General features: G+C 41.0%; 1 long non-coding RNA gene across 1 annotated transcript; it reads left to right on the plus strand.

The window, feature by feature from the left end:
• Positions 1-3,368: 3,368 nt before the first annotated feature.
• On the plus strand, positions 3,369-6,099 carry LOC128809595 (uncharacterized). The gene is made up of 3 exons (XR_008437784.1): positions 3,369-3,438; positions 5,535-5,584; positions 6,041-6,099. It is a non-coding gene; the product is annotated as an uncharacterized LOC128809595 (long non-coding RNA).
• Positions 6,100-6,559: the final 460 nt, after the last annotated feature.

Genomic DNA, 6,559 nt, shown 5'->3' on the forward strand with positions numbered 1-6,559 from the left:
CAGATAACAGGATTTGCTGGTTGCTCTTGGGCTTAATGTTTGTGAGTCTGTAACATCTGTGGGCAGTCAGAGGGGATGGCATTTAGAGGAGGGTGATATGGTAGCTGTGCAGACAGAACCACACAATTCCTTTTAATGGGAAAAGGTAGTTCCATAAAAACCTCCAAAAGCACTCGGGTGAAAGTATAATGTGGAAGTGAAGGAGAATGAGCAAGTAAAAAAAGGTCAGACCAAACCAAGGAAAAAACTTGAAGCCTTACCAGAAGAAAAGAGAAAGTTTTAAATCAGTGGAAAAGATGGAGCCAGTAGAGGTGGAGAGAGATCCATCTCAAAGTGAAGGGCCAAGGAAATCACAATTTACAGCAGCATTAAAGTACCTAATCCAGAAAGAAATTTGTAAAGAACATGGAGAAGGACATTGCAATTCCTGAGTTATGATTATCAGCCAAGTGTCTGAACACTGCATCTTGAAAGGCAAGGCTGTATGTGGGAGGTGCTCTGGAGAAGAGGTGGGGGGAGCAGGAGGGGAGGAAGAAGTGTGGAGACAGGGATGTTTAGGAGCTGAAAGAAGTGACAGATGGGCTAATTCTTGGTAAAGCCTTGTTTTTGCTGCAATGGTCCTAGCAGAAAATTTGCAGATGCTGTGAGCACCACTGCTGGGCACTGCACCCTCCCAGCCATTGGCCTGCCTTGTGGATTTAGGTTTTCTTAAAATAGCTCTTCTTAATTTACCTCTTCCATTCACTACCAGTGCTTGCCAGAATACCTGAATTTCTGCAAAACTCCAGCCCTGTGTGACAGGACATGTTCCACAGGGAGCTCATAGATTAATGCAGTAAATTTTCCAGCCATCTTTCCTCTCCTAGTGGGGGCTCCTGGGAGAGAAGGATCAGCATTATCTCTTCCCATTCCAGCTTTGAAAAAGAAAATTCAGTTGTAAGGTTTCTGAAAGCTTCTTCTGCATTTCTTTGTGAGAGCAGCTTTGGGAAGATATAAATATGTATATATATATAAAATCTTTTTTACATTACAAGAAAGAAAAATGTCATTGAAAATGTTGTTCTTTGTCATGTATTTAAATTTCTCTTCACAAATTTAAAAAGTTTGCTTAAGCCCTTTTTTTAGAAGGAATAAAAATGGAAACAGTTCCATCAAAACTCCTATGCCATTAAAAAGTTTTTTCTTTTAGTTGAAAAATATTTAAATGGTAATTTTGACTGGGATCATTATAGAGACGAAACCAATCTGAAAAGGAATAGGAAAAAGAGGCTGCTTTAGCCATTACACAGCACTCAGTGTCAAATTCCCACTTTGGGGTCATATCTATTTAAGTGTGAGTCTTCCCTCCTCCCTTCTGCTCTGGAGAAACCAGCGGTGGTCCTGTGCCAGCCATAGCTGTGTGGAGCTGCAAGGAGCGTCTTCCCACTGTGAGCAACAGCCACTAATCCCCAGGTAATTCACTAAATATTCCTGGAGAAGTATGGATGAAAAGACACAGGAGAAATGGGTGGTTATGAGGCAGGGGAGGAATCACAGCCATAGGGATGGAGGCAAGAGGGGATTTTCTCCAGATGTGAAGAACACATAACCTGGTTGCTTTGCCTCACACAGGGACCCCAAGAGAGAGAGGCAGGTGCTGCAAGATCTTGTACTGATTGTACAAGAATTGTACTGATCCCATGGTCTGACCCTGCCCAGCTAATCATTCCCAAAATGCTGAATGAAACAGCAGGCTTGGCACTGAAAATGTCTTCCCCACATATTACACTGCAGGGGTCAGCCAGTAATTCCTGGAAATGGTTAATTGCTGGCCAGCTTTGATCTCCTTAAAATAGAAATCAATTCTCATACTGACAGTTTCTCAAAAAAGGGCATGCCTCAGCACTCAGAGGCATCCTGCACTGTTGGATGTACCTCCTGTCTCTCCACCACTCCCTCTGTGGCTCTTGGGAAAACTGTGCTTAATGGCAAAGGTGATGGAGGGAGAGGAGCATGGAGCCTACAAAGGTACCTTTTTCATTCCACTGAAGGAGGAGCTCTAGCTAGGGGGAAGAAAGCTATTAGACATTTCAAGAGCAGAGAGCCTGTAGATACAAGCAGCAAGACACAAAATCTGAGTGTTTCCATGGGATTCATCCTCCAGGGCTGATCACAAACCATGTGAACACAGTCTCTGATGTATGTGTGAAGAGAACAGAAGAACATGGAGCTTGTCTTCAGCTGCCCAGATGTAGGTGTCCAGTGTCACCTGAGATGTTTTGGGTTATCCTATCTGACCTTCAGCTGCTGTCCCAGAATGTCACACAGGTCCCACATTGTATCCACCAGCCATCCCAGTATGTCTCAGGTAGCTCAAAACATGTGAACTGGTTCTAAACACCTCAGAGGCCACAGAGGAGCTTGTGGTGGTTTTGTCATTGGGGTGTGTGTGTGTTAGGGGACTGCAGCCTGCAGCACACACACACCTGAAGCTGGAGCACCTACACCCCCATGGGAAGAGGTGTGAAGCAGGGGAGCCCACATTTCCAGGGTTCCTGTTTGTTCCCACCTGGCCTAGGGGGTGCTTACAACTCAGTGAGGGTGTGGCTACAAAACTGGGATTTGGGGACTTGATTATAGAGGAGTATTTAGAAGTCCACAGTGTTATATTAACCTTGTATAAACATCTTCTATTGTGGTTTTTTTTTTTTTTTGTTGTTGTATTGCTAATATTAACCCTGAATATATGGTTCATGGATTGCTGTTTAATAAGGATTTTAACAAGCTAATAAACACTTACTGCTTAACTAAATCTTAATTTTGGTTTAAAATGCACGAACTGATCTGTTTTTCCTTGCAACCTTTATCTTTATGGTCAGAGAAGCTTGGAGAAGGATTCAACACAGCCGTAGTAGACACAGTTCATGCTCATCTCCCTTGGCTCTGCTGATGGCATTGACCCACTTGCCCTGACTGGAAGAGCAGTGTAGGCAGGTAGTTCCTATGTAAACACCTTCATTTACTGGTATTTTAACCTCAAGCTAAGCCATCTACATTTAGCTGTCTGAAAATGAGCTACTTGTTTGAAACTCCTGAGACTGCAGAGAAGAGAAGGAGGTTTTGGTGGAGGGTCAATCATCACATCCTAAAGCAGGCATCTGAGCTGAGGTAAATCCCCTCCTGCAAGGGCCTGTTTCCCTCCATCAGGTACAAGCAGGGGATTCATCTGACTCGATGCCTGGTGCAGTGGATGACCACAGAGCAGTGGCACCACCAAACACAGGGTGCATCTAATGGAGTGCACAGAGGGGCACAACAGCAGTGACTCACCATGGCAACATGAACTGCAGAATTCTTCTTGATTGCTTGAAAGTCTCTGCTTCAGTCACATTAACTGCTACCACCACTCCGAGGAAGGGGAGGAATGAAGGAAACTTATTTTTATTCTGGAAACTAGAGGTAGATGACAAGTGAGGGGGTTGGTGCCTTTGGCACAGTAACAAATAAACTTTCTTTTAAACCCCATTTGGGAAAGTCTGGCTCTCCAAATAAGCACTGAAGTTAGTTTCTCATCATGTTGTATGCTAAGTTAAACATTAGTCTCTCCTACATTCTGTTGTAGCTTAGGGTAATGCCTTTTAAATGTACTTTCATTACCTTCAGGAATAGTTCAGAACATAATAGCATGTTTCTCTTTTGGGCAACACAGTTAACTTTTCCTGGAACAACAAAGAATGTATTATAACATCTAACAGCAAAATCAATACATTATTTTCTTGCCTTATATTAATATATGCCCTCTTGCCACAACATCCAAGCTGGAGAAAGATGATTTTTCTCATGAAAGAGACTTTCATGCAACATCATGCCCCTCTTTTCTCTATTCCTCTGCTTCTATTACAAGCACCAGCTCTTGTCATTCCCAGACTTTCCCATTCCCATCAAAGCCTTCACAAACAGTAAGGTCAGAAACCTTTAATAATGTTTGGGAAACTCTTGCATAATCCAAACAGTTACTGAAAATACTCTGGTTCAGTTTGTAAAGAAGGAGAAACATTTGCTTAGTCAAATCACTTTTCAAATCACCCTACATAATGGGATGAAACCTGTCAAGTTCAACATACGACTTGTTTCAAAAGTCTTAAGATGTTGCTCTTTCCCAAGGTATTGAAGAAGAAGTTAATATTAGTTGCTTGCCCAAGTCAACCACTGTCTGTATCCATATGTAAAATTATTTAGGCTGTAGGGGATTGCCTTATCTTCTGCTTGCTATTAAAATCTTCTATTTAAGCACTAGAGATTTTTTTTTTCAGGCAGACACTGTACCATTAAAAATATCTCTTGTATCAATCAAATTATCTTATGTTTGTCTTTAGAACTTGTTCACAGTTTTACTTTTATAATTTTTAAGCACTTTTCATCAGGAAGTGATTGCTACAGACACTTCTCAGGGGTGCTGCTGCTTCAGTGCTGATGGACAACTGCAGTGTCTGAAATGAGAGCAAGAAATGAACAGCAAACCCCTCCTGTTTGGGTGAAATTCATTCTCACCCCTCCCCTCCTCTTCCCCTGGGACCAGTATTCTCCCTACACTGCACTTGAGAGCTCAGAAATGGATGAAGTGTTTTCCACAGAAGTGTGCAATGTTTTTGAGCTCTCTTGAGGGCAGGTTTTGTTCCTGAAGAACAGCCATTTCAACTCTCTGTTCATTGAGAATAGGTATGAGGTACATGAACAAAACCAATCTGAAGAGTCCTTGGGGATGGGAGAAATAGCTATGAACATTTTTTCCATATCAAGCAGCTTGGTTCTCCGGGACACCAGTGAAATGGTACATCCCCTCACTGGGATTTATTTCCCCATAACTGGCTGTGGGAAATAAAGCTTTTAGCCTCATCCTCTGGAAATGCCCCTCTGCAGATTTATGCTCGTAATCCAGCTCCATTGCCTTTCCAGGTGTGGGAGCAGCATCAGCTTCTTATTTCTAACACTTTGATGCAAAATCTTCCAGCTCAAATGATCACAGGGCAAAAATGGCAAGGAAATTTGAAAGAAAGTAAATTAATTCCCTGTTTGTATGCATGAGTGTGCCCTGCTCATTCTACAACGAGACTCTTGTCTAGCCATGAACGTTCCCTATAACGTCATTCCCCACCCTGAAAATAAATAAGAAAGGAGACAAATCTCTGATTTATTAAAGATTTTAAGGCAAGAAAAGGAATTAATAACTAGCTCACCAACTCCTGAATTAGAACTGTCAAAGCTACATCTTGAACTATTCATAACATTGCTAAGGAAGTTTTAAAAGGATAAATAGAAAAGCTCATTGTTTCTAGTTCATAAACAGAAAAGCAATCTATTTGACATAATGCATGTGAATTAAATTAATATGTCATCATTCAGTAGTTTTATTCCTTGGGAATAAATTGTTTTTTCTGTTAATGGACCTGGGCATGTTTCATCATCAGTAGAAGAAATATTTGTAAATCTACCCCATCGGAGTTTTTGAAGTACAGTGTTTTTATTTACTATAAAAGTTTCTTCTCTACTTTCAGGAGAAAACCTGACTGAAAACATAATGAAATGAGGTAATATCTGAGCCCAGGTGAGGGACATTGATTGAATCACACTTTGGGCTGACTTGTGTTTTTCTAGGAGTGTCAATGTGGGGCAGGGTATGACAAAGTTCAAGCACTGCTGGACCTGTAAAGGTCTGGGCGTAATGACTGAATTTTTCTTCTTAGAAAGCAACTCCATCTCCAAGAAAATGAGCTACCAAAAGGGCTGGTTGTGTGAGGCACAGTAAATATAAACTCGACACAAACACAGACGAGTGCAAAACCACCCACTAACATCACCCCAAACCCAGGACCCTTTCCCAGACACCTGAGGCATTTGAAAGAAGGTCCTAAACATCAAAGCATAAAGAGATGCTATTTTATAGGCCTTGCAATCTCAAAGGAGATTCCCATGTGCCCATTATAATAATCCCTGAGATGATAATTAAGTGGGCATAATGTCAGATAGGCATTTTATAGGTGCCTTTTCTGTGAATTTGCAGGAGCAAGATGAGATTCAGAATAATGATAGTGTGAAAACAGTGCTGTGCTCTATTAGAGGGTGAGTGTTATATTTAATACACACCTATAATCCAGTAAGCACATAAGCTTCCATGTATTTAAAATAGAATATCTTCAGGGTTTTCATAATAAATTTAATACTTCAAAGACACATTGACTAATGGCTTTTAGATATTATAGAGCAGGCTCTTCCCTATAGGAAATCAATTAAAGTTGAATCTTATTGATTTTTACCCATTTCTCCATACAGTGATAAACCAGACTTTGAACTGTCTTTGGATATAACCCCGATACTTTATTCTCCTCTACAGCTGAGGTAGAAGCAATTTCTAAATCTGATCAGATAAAATAAAGGAAATATTAGCCTATTAGTTTCCTCAGTTTTAGAACTCAACAATTTTTCTTCTATTTAATCTACTTGTGGTGCAGCAAGATAAATTCCAGGTGACCCTGCAACACCAGGAGCTGGAAACAGGCATAATTTGCAGATGCTTAAACCC

This window comes from Vidua macroura, chromosome 6 (genome assembly GCF_024509145.1).
Source record: "Vidua macroura isolate BioBank_ID:100142 chromosome 6, ASM2450914v1, whole genome shotgun sequence".
Lineage (NCBI taxonomy): Eukaryota > Metazoa > Chordata > Aves > Passeriformes > Viduidae > Vidua > Vidua macroura.